A 16,515-nucleotide genomic window follows, 5' to 3' on the forward strand; every position below is an offset into this window, starting at 1 on the left:
TGGCAACTGAAAGCAGAAAATATGACTTTTTAGAACCCAATAGCATTCCTTATACCAGCATAATTGGTAAAAACAAAGCTATTTGATGAAAGTGCTTCAGGATTCAGATACCTGAAATCAATAATCATTGAAGACAGCTTTATTGCTGCAATATTGAGACAGAATGACTAGAATACTTGATGTCTTGAACAATTTGGGACCATGCCTAGGATATGAATGATCTATCATAATATAGCAATTTTGCTCGTTTGCTACTGCACTCACTGCAGTGCTAGTAATTGTCTTACTAGTACCGTACTTCTTTATCAGTCTGGGTTCAATTTTCCCACTTGTCCACACCTTGGACAGCCAAATTATCAGACAGATAAGTTAGTTTTAAGTGGTTGTCCTGCAGATAAGTAAGTAGAAATGCTTCAGTTATAAAACCCAAGTTTTGAAGTGGCGTCTCTGATCATTATACAGCAGGAACAACTGCTGTCATCTCCAAGCCTTTCAGTTCACACAACTAACAGAGTTCTCCACAGGGTTTCGATCAAGGGGGGTGGTATCCTTATTAGAAGTTTTGCCAGTGTGCACCACCAGGAAGGGTGACCAGCAATTAAAGGTAGGGTGGCCCTATAGAAACCCTTTACAAAATTTAGACCAAGGTGGGGTGGGTGCTTCCAACTTGTCAAGGTAGGGTGGTAAGCTGCCAAAGTAGGGTGATGGGCCCACCTGACTAATGGCCTTGTGGAGAACGCTGAACTAAACCTACAGCCAAGCTTTTCCGTCTGCAACTTGTAAGTGTATTGTAACCATGCACCTCCATTAGTTTACAATGTAGCAGGACAGACACTCCCTCCATTAACTGGTCAAATTCCATTCCATGTGTCCCACATCAGGACACCAATCATCCCAATCAATGTTAGGGATTTGGAATTGGAGGGTAGGCCCCATCATTCAGCAATGGCATGTCTTTGGCTATATGAAATGAATGATTCATTCAGTCACAGCTGACAGTGCAATTTGACACATTTTAGAACTAAAAGTCTGAAAGTACTGATGATGAGTGTGGGTTGGCAGCCCTGCCGAAGACACTACCAACCAATGTCATCCATTTCATTCTGAAAATGAGAAATGAATGAGCACAGCCAACATAATTCATAAAAGCAAACCCACGTAGGGCCTATGGCTATGCACACCATCATGGATTGCATGCAGACGCACCTGGACAAAACCTGGATAAAGTTCCATCACTTCACCTTCAAACAGACAATCATTGACGCAGATTCCGGTACCAGACTCCACCCATTTAATCATGTCATTACTCGGGTCATTGGTAATGTCCCAGAGCCTTTGGGGCCATAGCTGAACGGGCTTGGAAAGAGGAGACAGTGCATCCTCCATCATCATAGTACTACTGCATGTACTGGCACTGGTACTGGCACTTCCAACGGGGCATGCATTTTCGTCAACTGCTTCATTTGATTGTCGATGAATATCGTCTTCAGCCTTGAAATCTAAACTTCTTCTGGATCTAGAACGATTCTTCTTCTCCATGTGATATGTCATTTTCGTCGTGAAATGTTCATAAAACGGGTAAAATAGGTAAATATCAGATTTAGAAAGATCACAGGAGCCGCGCACTGCTCGAAACAGACGTGCGACGCAACTCGTGACGACGCTACGTCATCGTTGTCATGGTGTCGCGTTCAACTCTGATACTTTGTGACGTCATAACTGTGTTGCGAAATAGTAGGCGCTCCCGAAAAATTGTTTTCTTAACTGTTTTGTTGATATCTAATTTTACACACAATGATAATAAAAACTTCATAGGCTAAAAAGGCTTTAGACGATTAACCAATTATATTCACGTCAATGCGTCATCTATGACGCGACTCATGACGTACGACTAATGGGTGTTTTACGTCAGTGCGTCATGAACATTCGCTTGTCGTGTTTTTTTGTTTTTGTTTCGGTGAACTACTGAAATAACGAGTTCGTTTGAGATATTGTGGTGAAAGAATTTGGCAAGTAATGCCGAGTTCAGGATTCTGATTCTCCAGGGTTGCTGGTGGATGGGTAATAATGGAGGACATCTGATATGCCAGCCTATAAGTAGGGCTATATAGAGTTGAGGTTCAACGCCAACGTCAAGCATCTGGGTTAACGAAAAGATCCAAGGAGAAACCTTTATTTCAATGATTTTCATTTATTCAATAACGATGACATAAAAGCGCTCTACCACACATAGGCAGCACAGAATCACAGTTCGGTAGAGGAATGGATTACACACGTAATATACGCGATTTTATGATAATTATTAATATATGTGCATGCTCTACAGTGTCCCAAATATACTTCATTACTCGGTGAAACTACAAATAAATATTATATTATTTGTATATCTTGTTTTTAGGGGCGTTTTGAATGGAATTACAAGTTAAAGTTACGTCGAAAAATAAATAAATAAATACTATTACTAAATATTACATTAGTTACCCGAAGGTGAATGTGGAGATCGGTCATTATCATTATACAGTCAAAATATCATTAACCCATTGCCGAAAGTTGGGAGTTTAAATGCAAATGCAAGTCCGTGCCAGCACGGTTTGTAATATTATAGAGTGTCACGTAGCCCATACTTTTCAAATTGATATACGACGGGATATATTTTGTAATGATTTCCAACTTTCGGATCAAAAGGCATAGAAACGATACGTAGAAATGTGACGCAGCAGAGCCCATACAATCAGACGGCACATCCCGAGACACGCGAAAAGTAGGTTGACCTATTCTTGAATTGCCAGCTCACAAATAAGAAAAAAATGTAACGTAATCTTTACCGGTAACATGAAGCATTATGCGGGTGCAGCTGAAGATTTAAAACGAATGAAATTAGAGTTGAGTATACGAACTCTTTTTGTCAATATACTATAACGATGAAAGTCTGCACCTATAGTTAAGTCTTCAGGTTGAGCTGGTGAGGCGGGGTGATACTGTACTTTAAAGAAATAAAATATACTTATTTACTATTATGCTAAGAAAAAACCCATTGTCAAAAAGCCATTTCAACAATCTTGTCAGTAACTGTGTCCAGAGCCTTTCAATAAATATATATTGAAAGATTCTGCTGTATATCCATCAACAATAATTAGAACAATCTGGGGATCAGCTTACGCGAATACCGAGTCCGTCTGTGACGTCATTAAATGCAGTATCATTATCGTCCGTCTCCATTTCATGGCATGCGGAAAAACAAAAGCGTCAAATAGCATCGTCCGAAAAGCAGCCTCGTTTCTAGCGAGGATTAAGCAGGGTTATCGCTTGAGGAGGATGTCACATCCTCGGCCGTTTGTCAGAGAAGTGCTGTCTTGTATCCTTCCATAGCTTGCTGGAGAAACCATTTTGCCTCCTCCAACAAACTTTTAAAGCTACTCAAGATTATGTAATTGTCAATTTCCCGCCTATACGAGTTGTGAGGCACGTGATATGCTGGGTGACTTTCAATCTCTGCTCGGAGATCTGCTGGAAGACTTCGGGGCGCGAATGTACACATTAGTCGTCTGGACGTGGTAATGATTTTATCGTTAGCTATCGCTAAGGCCTGTAAGTCGTCACTGGAGCACTCCGCGTTTCGTTTCGCGTGGTGAAGGTAGATCGTATGGCACATTAATGCTCTAGTCCATTTTACGTGCACTCTTTCTATCTGAAACCGAGAAAAGAATAAACGACGTGACGTCAGCACGATGTAATTTCATCTGACGTTAGGGGATTCGCCATCTTTATGATATCCCTTTTCATGGTATAATTTATACCGAAAGGTGACAAATCTTGTGATGGCCTCATTGACTTCATAATAGTCTTTTTGTTATACAATGTATACATAATTTGATGATTATTATCATAACGTGAAAGAAGAAAAATTTGAGAAATGTGTGGTCGCTCTTGATGTATATGGATAACGACATTTCTATTCAATAGTCAGTCAGAATCGACCCTTATCTTCATCAAAATTCATTAATGTGCGTATTGCCATTACCATATAGAGAAATTTGCCTGTAAACTTCACTTTTCTCGAACATAATACGAAAAACTTCAATCTGAAAAATGTCCCTACCTCATCTCTGTTGTAGACGATCTGCTCTGGGTTTATTGCGCTCAGATGTTGCTTTAAGTCTGAAACCTCCGTCGTACAGGGCAGGAACATCTCACTTCGGCTCAATACATCAAACATGAACTCCCACTTCTCTTTGCTTTGTGAAGACTGAAAAAAATATCGGTTTTTAGATATGGCAGAAATTTGCAAGTCCAAGAATTGCATGTTTACACATTGTTTTCTGATCAGCAGAACCATCTAGCCCTGTGGCGTTTGTTGCCGTTTTCTTGTATGTAGCATAATGAGCAAATTTCGGAAGATTTATGATGGCCTTGTTTCTTCAATTCCACGATATCAACGCATTTCGAGCATCACTTTGCATTCGATCGGCTCAGTGTAGGATTTTTCAAACATTAGGTTATTCTGTCCCTTCCTCGCTGTAAACATACTTTAGGTCTAGCCAAGTATTGACCGTTTGTATCTAGGCCAAGATTCCCATTGTTCTACTGTCTTATCGAAGGGTTATCCGGGAAAATCTTGATAACATCGACCCCCGCGAAACAGCTTTGATAGGGGTCGATATAGGCCTAAACCGAACGTAATGGAAATGGTTTCTTAACTCCTAAGGTCTCTGGTGTCCATGTGCCTAAGATGCACCACCCATTTGTTTTCTTCGTTTAATAAATACCTACCAGTGATGCCATAATTCTGCTAATGTTGTCTATGGACACCGTTATTTGACCGGGAAGGCGGGCGTAGTATTTTCGAATGGCACTGCTGTGTTGTGGATGATGGCATTCCGGTGCGAATATATCAAAATCATCTGGCATTTCTTGTCGTGCCGTGCTACACACTGGTACGGAGTTCGAACCGGGTAGAATGAATGATAAGATCATGACGACAGCAGTCGTGTGGATGGTATTATCTGGAAAAACAATCGAGGGCATATGGTCATTGATAAATTAAAAGAAAACGTGAATACAAATTGTCATGTGATTCTGCTAAAAGTTTGGTATTGTTATACACCTTTCCAGAAATGGGGCGCTGAGTGTCCGAAATAGTGATGTCATAAGGGGAAACTAGGCCTTATGGTGGAGGGACAAAGGAGATAGTCATGGTTGACCAACACACTTGAATGCCTTTAATGACGGACAAGGGGGAAAAAGTTAGTTCCAATGCAAGCCACCAATTTCGGGAAGCATGTATATACCCCATCGAAAATGCGATTTTTAGTCAAACCGATTATTGACCAGTCATCTTCACCTGTATAGTGGGGTTCGATAGAGTGAGTGTAATATTAACTGCCATCATAATTTCTTTCACATCAACGTTCAAACATTTTGTTTTGATGAGATAAAGTAACTTTGATTCAAATCTCCCTTGAAAGAACTTTTGAGCAGAATCGTTTTGGGATATATTTCTGGTTGGATGCTCAGGTGTACGACAGTGAATAAGGTGGTCAAGGTACCTCAGGCCTGTCCAAATATCAGTCATGTGACGAGTGGACCTAAAGTATCAATGCAATAAACCCCACATGCCATGAACGGATGTGTGCTTGCCAAAGGAAACGGCAAACTCCCCCGCGACAATATCTGTCGAAATTTGTTCAGTTATAAATGTACTCTCATGTACTCTCATCGACTCTCGTGTACCTGATGACTGTTTACATAGAAAAAAACTAATAGGACCGATTCAATAAAGGGGAATGCCGTTCGTAATTACAGGTGGTCCAGGAAAATAGAAATGCAGTTATACACAATGCCGTGGTGCAATTCTTTCCATACGGATTTGCTGAAACTTGGTATTCATAGTATGTGTATAACTGTCTACACAACGGCAATGCTGACATTTATATTTTGTACGTCACGTCAATTACAAATTTCAAATCTTTAACGAACGGCGTAGGTCTTTAATACCTCACCAGACGTGACGTCAATTATTGCAAAATGTGACTCGGAACAGGAAACTGCCAACGAAATCAACATTAACGTATTTGCCCTTAACTCTTTCGCCGCAATATATTGCAGACAGCAGACGGCGTTTTTCCCCCCAAGAAGTCAGACTGGTACTTACCTGATGAAGATGGAGTAGATAACGATGAAAATAAGATCAAAAGGTAATTGACGGCACCAAAAGGTAATTGGGAGAGGATATACTATTTCTTATGTTATTTCATATAGGCCGACCCCAATTTGAAGAAAACACCGGACCACGTGAAGTCTGCACGTAGGAAATAACGAACCCCCTCCAAATAAAAAAATCCTAAACACCGAGACCCCCAAATATAACAATAATAAACTTACCGGCAGAAAATTTCATGATGAACGTGTAAAATAAAACTCCTTGTTCTCGAGAAGTAGTTGAGGAACTATTACATTAGTCGATATCGTCAGGTGTGACAATGGGCTCAGTTAGACCAGGGTCAGATGATGAGTCCCAGAGGGGATGGAATAGTGGACGTTCTACTCTCGGCCGCCGAAGCAATTCTTGACTGGTCAGTGATGATAGCGATTTATATAAGCCCCGACTCTCAGCTCCATGGCCAGTAAGATTGCGCCCTTGCTGTGACACGGCACGGCACGGTGGACACGGACAACAAATGGCTGAAGCCGCCCCCGCCAATGCTAAGTTTAGCATTGGGTAAGGATGATTAGAGGATGCCTTGGGAATTAAGTAGCTGGGGAAAAACCATGCTTGTATCGGCCGTAAAGTCGCTCAAATTGTATTTTGATTTTAATTTTTTGCGTGAGTCAATTCTTATTCCAGTATTTCGGTATTCAATTAAATATCAATCGGCGCTTCTTTACCTTCCGGCATGTCTTCTTTCTTGAATATTAAGTGACGGCGGGAAGGAAGGGTGTAACTATTTCTTTTTTCAGGTCATGAGGTAAATATATAAATGCTTTTTCTGATCAGGAAATCCAGGAAGTATTCCTGGGGGTCGAATTCATATATTTCTTGGAAAGCTGTATACCACCTCCAATGTGTCGATAAATGACATTCTAAACTTGCGCTGAGGAATTAAAAAATAGCGATTCAAAAGCTTCTAATAATTCCGTGATCACAATGCGTTACATCAGAAACTGAGAATGTAACCTTTTGCCAATGGCAGGGCGCCATCAGCGGCAACTTGGCTGCATTGTTTCCGAAAAATGACATGCATATATTTATCATATTAATTCTTTATTATTCAATGAAAGTGGTTTTCGGATATACCATTTTACACTTAAAGGACATTTGGTATTATTAAGGTATATTGCCCAGCTGTCGGCTGCCGATGAACCAGAAGATGAACAAACACACTGCAGCAAAAAGCCGCCCATCCCTTTAAAATGGGTCATCGAATAATACAAACCAGTCCGTGAAATTGCTTTTCAGTGACACTGATTTTAACTTCCGTCTGTCGCGTGCGGGGTGACAAGGCTATTTTTGGCAACACGTATACAAGCATAAGCATAAATACTACTAAGGAAGTGACATCAACGCTTGCCGATAGAATACCATCTTGACCCTTTAGGGCAATACCGCTGGAAGTTCAGTATAATCTGGTGATCAATAAAATACCATTATCGAATAGTGTCAGGTGATTTTTTGAGTGTATAGGATGACTTCTTGAGTCAAAAGCCTTCCAGAAAGAATATTATCGGACCACTTTTACCGCATGTTAAAACTCGCTATGGGCGCCAGATCCAGTGAAATTGAGGAATGGGGAAGTAAGTTCTTGGGTCAAAAGATGACGACTTGTTTTAAACAACCTGCCGCCTTCGAAAATTCGTCAGCAGTTTTATGAACGCATATAAACGTTCCCAATGCCAAATTCCTTTCACGTCTTGAAAGGCGTTTTCAATAATATTCACCAGAAGTATACTATTGAATGTGGCAGCCATCTTGCTTCCGGAATTCTGAACTTCTGAAATTGGATAATCCAGATGGTACTTGTATTATACAGCTATTTCTCCGTGGGCGCGATCCTTGGCTGATCTGCCGAAACTATCAGTAAAAGTCTAAGTTACTACTCGAGGTAGCCATATTTGGCGAAAATTAGAAATGAGGAAGTCCAGCTTTGGAAAGGGCTTTGACAGAAAGACGCACCCACTAATTTATTTCTTGATTAAGGAAATTCCCGCCCTTATGACGATGGGTTCTGTCACGATGACGTCTTTTTATCAACAAACTTACTCGCTTTTTGCGTTTCATATATCTTGAATCTCCGGACTGACTTATCTCGCCGGGCCTTGTGTTCCTTTCACATCGGATATGAATAAATATGAAATTTCCGTGACGACCAGGTGTGCACGTTTGATACAAAACAAAGATATGTAATGACACCCTCATTGACGTAGAGAGGGAAGCTGCGGGCACGTGAGCGTATTTTATCCTCATATATCCATTCTCGAATGACGGAATTACCTTGCCTTCATCGAAATAACGATTTGTCTCAATGAGATCAAAATAAACATGAGCGCAGTGGAAGAGAGTCGGCCTCAAGATCAAGAGGTCGTGGGTTCGACTCCCGGCCTCACTGCTTGGTTCTCCTATATAGTTGAGTTCAAGTGAGCGCCTTCTGGTTGCTCCATGAAACCCCTGATAGATTTATTTGGATTCACGGATAATAATATTGTATCCCAAAAGCTCTTTGAGCCGGGCCAGGGAATCCTGGAAAAGCGCTATATAAGAACTCAATATTATTATTATTATTATTATTTTTATTTTCATTAGGACGAAAGAGAAAGAATGTTGTGTTTAGGCGCGGATCCAAGGGGGGAGGGGCGCACCCGGCGCACGCCCCCCTCCCTAATTCCGGCACGGTGTAAAAAAATTGTAGCCCAAATTAAGCTTAAACAAGCTTAAACGAAGATCAGATGCCAGGAAATCGCATATACGGAGTCTTATCTTTTAAAAATTTCTGGGGGAGCCCCCCCCCCCAGACCCCCCGCCGTCGCTTCGCGCCTGCGGCGCTCGCAATTCGGGCTTCGCCCTCAAAGTGCGCCCCCCCCCTTTCGAAATATCCTGGATCCGCCCCTGGTGTTCCATTTGAGGATACAAAACGAGATGGATTGAAATGCATTCTTTACAGACACGCAGATGGTAATGTATGAAAAAGCATTCGATCATGTCAGACAAACTCAACATCAACGCAAAAGTTTGCAGTCAGACATGGAGAGTCAGCTATACATGTAAAATGTCCAGTCTCTCGCATCCACCGTTTTTCGATCCGCATCATTTACGTCTAGGCCTAACGTATCTATGTGTGATCAGACTGCCAGGAAAAGAGCAGTATCACTACGGACCTATACTGCATTATTGTATAGAAGTCCGTGGTAATTTCCAAATAGTGTTACCAACTGAATACCAGAAAATGCAAGTCCGACATGAACAATGCCTCCCTAAAGTGCGGCTTTTGCGAGGTCAAAAAGGTAATATTCTCATCAGCTTACCTCCTTAATTGGCTCGTGCCATTTTCAGGACAAAGAGAGTTTATTAGCTCATTTTGACACGGGATGAGCAAGACACTGTTTAGAGCGGTCAGAAAAGGCGCGAGAACTGGAGAAGGAAGGCAGTTGTTTCTTCACTATTTCTTGGGCAAGAAATCACCCAGAACTCTGCCTTGCGAGTTTCGGCTTCGGCATCTTGCAGGTATTGCAGTTTGGCTTCCCTATACAATACAGTGTGATTATATAAGCTGTTCATGAAGAAGGACACGTCATGGAGCAGAAGTTTGATGCGGGTGGTTCACCGACTCCCGTCTCGACTTCCCGTCAAGTTTCCGATAAAATTGGAGTCGGAACAGATGCAGGAATCATTACCCGCAGATGGCATCGCTGTCGTTGAAAGTGATCATGATGTGAGAGTGTAAATCCCGTCAGTAAGCTCGCGGTGCCGTTGTTCAAGAGATGTGAATACGTGGCCTAATATAAGGCTAAAACTGGATCAGAAGTTCATCAAATGTCACTGGCTTACCATTCGTCTAAAACTTGCGCTTTTAGACCTCTCTATTCCTTAAGCTCATTACGAGTTACTTTGAAGCACGCCCCGCTCCCACTGACGAATACAATGGGAAAATGTAATTAAATCTTGATTGTCATGATTTGCTTTGAGATGTAATGTTTAAAGCTGACGCTTCACGGCGCGGCGCGGTAAGCTACATATTCCTGAGCAGACGCGACTACCCAGTCATTGCCAGATGTATTTTTGGTCCAGGGGGACGCAACTACATGTAGAACACTCCGTCGTCAAAACCAGGAGTAAAAATTTTAATTTTTGTCGCCCATATGGCGATTTCTTTTGCCGCAACCTATCGACTGTGGTTGGCAACAAGGAATGAGTTTCTTGTTTCCGGCGTCACTATAATGCGCAGCCAAGCGACTGTCCTGCCAAGCTCGCAAATTTCTATCGTAATCATAGACATTTTAAGGCCTGATTAGGTCCTTATGTATGAGCTATTATGAATGGAACATTGTCTCTCTAATGGCCCCCCCCCCCCCCCCATTGCCCATTAAGTGACCCGACCGAATCAAGTTTGATATCATACTATCAAAGTTGGCAATTGTATTCTGTTTCGAATGTTTGCAGGTTTCGAAACTGAGCGCCCTACGAACAACCAACTACAAAGTACGAGTGTCTGTCGAGTCATCAAGTCCTCTATCTGCTAATTGATTTACGCGACACCGAACCATCTTTTATACGTGGTTGTAGGAGGAATTGGGGAAATGATAAAAAAAAATCGTTGATAATAAAGTGCATTTACATCGTCCTTTGGCTTACGGAACCTGCCTTATGCATTTCCACAGCTCGCCATACCTACATGTACAAGTATGTACGCTATAAGCCAAGCCCACATTTTGACAATGCCTGTCATATTTTTGACAATGCCTCTCATATTGATCCATTGACAGAACAAAAGACTCTTGTGAGCAGGTAACTGCTAGCCGGCCTGGCTCAAGGGCGAGAGGAGTATAAGTGCTCATGATCGGTCGCGGTTGATTTGAACGCCAGTCGATTGGTGTGTGAGCTGCGGAGAACATCGCGGGAACACTTTCTCCGGTTTCAAACGTAAAAGTGCATTCAAGTTTTCCGAAACAAATCAAAACGGCTGCAGCAGAAGGTAAGGCACAGTATTTATTCCTGATAAAAGTATGGTTTCAAAGGGTTTTTATTGTAGAAATAGTCATACTATCAAGGCGGGAATGAACTGCGCAGTTCGAAATTTCAAGTCAGACATGTATGAATTATGTACATCACTGTACTTCATGTACATGTTCAACGGCAATTTTAATTGCTATCCCTAATCAAATACCATTTGCTCAAAGAAAATAAAAGACAAGTGCCAAGTCATGATGGTAAGGATGGAAGTGATCATGTTAAATCTGCGTTATGCCATCACTTCGGTTCTATCCTGTGATGTGGAAATCTCCATTGAATTCATAAAGGTTTGTCTGATTATATGAAAGTTGACTTGAACAGTTAACAGTTTTAAATTCAACAACCATTCATTTGGCGGCCACTATCCCGACTGTGGTGTAGCACCCGACTATAACTGGCATGAAAAGGGGATACGCTGGTTATGGATGTCAGATCGTGGTTCCCTGACCTTTGCAAACCATTTCACTGGACGTAACCCACGCGGCGACACCAAGGACCGCTGGCTGATCTATTGATATGTTCGCAGTAGGGTGTCAAAGTCGGAGAGAAGAAGAGCCACTCTTCTCTTGTAGGGGGTTCACTTGGAATTGTTTGCATTTGTTAGTCTATAAACACAAGATTTTAATCCTTCAGTCTTGGGTTTGGCGGAGAGAACTAATCTTACATAAGTCCCAGAACAATATCATATGTCTTTAAGGCAATATTTATTACTGGGACTCAGTACAGTGCCGTTCTATGCAATATTCCTGGGGCTGTTGGAGAGGCTTCTTGTCTAAACAGTGCCATTCTGCCCCCTCTAAGGCATATGTTGGTAACTAATGAATTTACTGCGAAATAAACGCAGTTGAACACAATGTGAATAATTCAGTCTCGGTTTCGCCGAAAAGAGGGCGATATGTTACTATTTGATAATGTATATGATCATGATAATTAGGAGACCCTGTGTGGGTGTTTGATCCAACATACTTTGATGTGATTGGAGATGGAAGTTTGCCATAGTGCCTTTAAATGTATAATAAAGACAGCATTAGTATGCTACCTGGTGCTATTCTGATGGACCATATTGCCAGGGAAACTTAAGTGGCAGGTCTCTATAGTCTTAATTCAAGTTGCGATTGTCCAAGTGAAAGGTAAGTCTTGCTGAAAATTTATTGGAAGGAAATCTTGATCTTGACGTTTCTGAGTTCGACCTTTAACTTGATCTGTATCATTATTTCATGATTTTGAGTTCAACAACCATTGAAATAAAGAAGAAGAAGAAGAGCCACTCTGACCTGACATCCTGTTATCCTGTTTTTAATTAAAATTCTCCATCTTTCCAGAGCCAAAAACAAAGAGCTTCACTAGCCGAAGTAACAAACTCTAGTCCAGATGAAGCACACCCATAACCACATGATCAAGAGTGCAGATACCCTCAAGCACAGAGACGTCAACGAAGAGAACATAGAAAAGTTCAAGAACCTGTATGCGAAAGGCCATTCTCCAGCATCCGCGTTGAATACTCATAAGCTGGACATGCAGCTACAATACGACAAAGATTACGTTTATGAAGCTGCAGATTGGTCTAAGTGTCCAGATATACAGTTCTGTCACAGGTAAGACAGCTGTAGACTTCCTGGTGACACGACTCCCGGGATACTATGAGCGCAGCCTCACTGACCTTGCTAATGGATAGGAAAGCTCCTCACTCTCTCAGTCAGTATGTCATGAACAATGAAGGGATTGGTCGAAACAAATCTTCGAAGTGGTAGTTCCTTACCATCATTGTAAGACTATTTTGATAGGTTGTGAGAACATTTTGCCAACTTTGGTTGCGTTTTATGATTTTGAAACCAGTATTATCATCAATGAGAATCAGATGCTACATGTACATGTAGTATGATGTAGTAATTCTAATGGTTTTTGCATTGAAAGTGACATCTTTATTACACAATGTACATTAATTTTGATAAGATTTTGCGTGTTTGCTATGATGCAGGTTTGCATTGAAACAGCTTGGTGTCGTAAGCTTTCTATTATACCTTAGTTATCTCTCCTTACCTTGTAATGAGTTTTGTATGAATGTTCTTACATGATCGATGCAAAATAAAGTTATTTCTAAAGCTATTTCCATGACTTGAGTCATTCTTATGTACTGTTAAGGATGCTGGTCCCAGAAGCAGAACCAGATATGTTGATATGATGCCACCCGTTGCTCTCTCTGAACTGTTTGATGACTGACACCTTTCTGATAGGTGAGAGAAGGAGTAAAAAAAATTCCCAGGTGGGATTCGAACTTGCGCCGAATAACACTGCTGTCTTGAAGGCCAGCGTCCTTGGCACTAGCACAACTTTCTGTGACGTCACGTCGAATTTGATTGGTTGAAAGTTTCTAATAGTAAACCTGTTTGGGAAAAAAACTCGCGGCCCGCCCGCGGCCGCCCAACTTCGAGGCTCATTTCGTCAGCCCCGGCGTCAACCTGCCATAGGCCGTGCTGCCATCTATTGGGGCGTGTCCATACTGAGACAGTGAGTATTGACCAAACCTGCTTTAGCACCGCAGGCTGATTTATCGGCGGTGTGCAAATCCTTAGATAATCTTAAAGGAGGGATACCATCCTAAGATATCAACATCCGAAGTATATTGAAAACCACCCGTTATACGAGGATGGAGGGATACCGATAGTTACAAACGTTCAGTATAGACGGCAGCAGTGGTACTTAATTTTTAGACGTATAACGTTGTTTGAGAATGCTGAAAGATGTGTTCGCCCCTATTGAAAATTCATGGTCGTTATCAAACTGTCTGTTTAACGGTATATACATAACACTGAAATCTGGGGAACAACGACAGATGTTACATCGGTACAGAGTTTCTCCTTAATGCGCAATGGTATTCAAACATTTCTGAGTCTTCTACAACGGCTAAAGATCTTACGGGAAAAGGGTGCGACTTAGCACTTCTTTTCTCAAATTCTTTTTTGGCGTCGTCCACCATCATCGCATCAACCAACTGTCGCTACAGCTGTGTGCAGTTTCTTACGGTCTAGTTTGATGATTGACTTCTGGTATGCATCTTCTTCACCCAAAGGGTTAATCTCTCAAACGTATTGTAGATACTAACTGTAAATGTGTGTAATACATCATTTCCAAAGTTAATTGGATCATATAGGTTAGAAACAAAGTGCTGTAAACCACTGATACACTGCGGTAGATGATAAAGCGTTTCCTAGCCAATCCATTTTCATGTCCGATTGCGAAAAACTAAAATCATCATGTGGGCTGCCAGCTTTAATAATTGATCCATTCATTTATTTTGCTTTCCTGTATGGTGCGGGGGCGGTTGAATATTGTTCTATTCGGGATATTAAATATCACCATCAATGAAATGTGCGCTGTAGTGCATATTGCTTCGATAGTTGGATTAGAAAGAACGAATGTATTTAACATCCGGAGCTAAAGGGTTGAAACTATCAAGCGATTTTTGAACCTCCGGTGTAATTGACCCGGCCTTCAGTGTTTTTACAAGCCTTGTGCTGCATAGACATAAGCCAGTTAAGGCGAGGATGTGTAAAAAAGATATATTTTCGTTGGAAGGTATAATCAACCCCACGCAATACCAGGTTCCAGCTGAGGCCAAAATGCTACTATAGTACTACATGCACTAGTACATGATTCTAGTTCTTGGTTCTTTCATGCAATAGCATTCCGCGAAGATGACGTCACTGCAGCTGCTGCCCTCTATTTCCCCATCGCTGAATTACAGGCAATGTCGGACAAATATGCGGTTTCGTAATGGATTCAGGCTTTCTAACTAGGGCAGTTAGATTCAATCTGGCACATGTCCGAGTGTTGGAAATACTACATAATTGTTCTGAATATTTCTTTCTCTGACTCTATGGTATCATTCATGCTAAAAACAATGCAGGGTCAAAGATAATTGACTTTGAAATAAGCTCAAATGCGTAGAAAGAAGTGTCGATGTCCGCCTGTCACGTGACTAAAACGTCATCAATATCTTATGCAAATGACCTTGTGAGCTATAAATAGTAACTTCGCGGGATGCTATTTGATCTATCTTACCGAGTATTCTTTGCGCTAGGGCCGAGGCATCTCTCAGCGACGAAGCTGCATTGTGTACTCCCCAGTCCGCTGTACCGGGAGAGAACCAGATGACCTTTGGCTTTGGGCTGTGTCATTGCTGGATGGCGGGGCACTGAAGAAAACATTTTGTTAAACTCTTGATGGTAACAGACATCATCCACTTGTTTGTCCCGCAGAGGGATCAGTCAAGATATAAGGCGGAGTGATTGCAGCATGCTAACGCGGTCAAATGGCTATTCTCAATGGGCTGGCCATTCGACACTTATTCCTTCATCCCACAAAACGCAACAAGATTAATCGCGCATAAGCTTAGAATACAAGAAATAAATCGAAATAAACGTCAACAGTAGCCCAGTATAAAAAGTCCTGGGAAGCAATAAAGATGGCGATAGCCCAAGCTAATCTGATGAGAGACGACCCCAGGATAATGATAGCATTATTTACTTAGACCAGTGTCTTAGGTTGAAAGATCGCTCTCAAGCCCGGGATAATGCTTGTGTGATATCGCTCGTGGGCTGGTTCTGCAAACAGCCAGGCCGTCATATAACCATGATGGTACATACATCCCACAGTGTATGTCAACCTCCTCAGCAAAGGTCTCCATTTAGCAGCTAGCATATTATAAATAGTTGCTCTTAATCCCACGCATCCGAAATAATGTTCCAGTCCGCGGACCTGTGGAAACATCCTCTTGCAACTTCTCCAAACAGGGTTAATGAAAACTCTTTGAACTGCAATAAACAATGCAATATACGAGGCCTGCCTGAAATTCGCAAGCCATGCCAAAAACAGCCTTCCAACACTGGTGAAAATCGTTATCAGAGAACGGTATCAGTGTAATACTACCAGTGGCGGCGCATGATGTCACGTTGGCACATTATCATCCTGGCCAGGTTAATCACACGCCCAAGTTGTCCATTTAAGACTGAGTTGTGACCTCTTGGAATTGATTTTATAGAAGGCAACCCAAAGTGAAGCTCTAGATGCAGTTGCCTTCGACTGCATTGCCGCCAATTGCTGACGAGAGAAGAAAAAATGTGTATAATTTTACTGTCTAAAAAGCCCCTTCCTCTCATCAGATTTTGAGCTCAAGAATCTGCTAGTCGTAATTTTAAAATGGAGTTCACCATTTCTCAGCAAGGGCATAGAATTAGACTCGTGTCACTTTGCCATAATGATGTATTAGATTGATTTATAGACGTGTTACAACA

The 16,515-nt window shown here is 41.7% G+C and overlaps 2 long non-coding RNA genes across 2 annotated transcripts; one reads left to right on the top strand and one right to left on the bottom strand.

Annotated features, from left to right (window-relative positions):
• Positions 1-2,219: 2,219 nt before the first annotated feature.
• On the bottom strand, positions 2,220-4,994 carry LOC135489748 (uncharacterized). The gene is made up of 3 exons (XR_010447213.1): positions 4,771-4,994; positions 4,100-4,246; positions 2,220-3,688 (listed from the first exon to the last, which is right to left on the bottom strand). It is a non-coding gene; the product is annotated as an uncharacterized LOC135489748 (long non-coding RNA).
• Positions 4,995-11,017: 6,023 nt separating this feature from the next.
• LOC135489701 (uncharacterized) lies at positions 11,018-13,327 on the top strand. Its single transcript, XR_010447197.1, has 2 exons — positions 11,018-11,183; positions 12,544-13,327. It is a non-coding gene; the product is annotated as an uncharacterized LOC135489701 (long non-coding RNA).
• The last annotated feature ends 3,188 nt before the right edge of the window (positions 13,328-16,515 follow it).

Source organism: Lineus longissimus, chromosome 6 (genome assembly GCF_910592395.1).
Source record: "Lineus longissimus chromosome 6, tnLinLong1.2, whole genome shotgun sequence".
In the NCBI taxonomy this organism is placed as follows: domain Eukaryota; kingdom Metazoa; phylum Nemertea; class Pilidiophora; order Heteronemertea; family Lineidae; genus Lineus; species Lineus longissimus.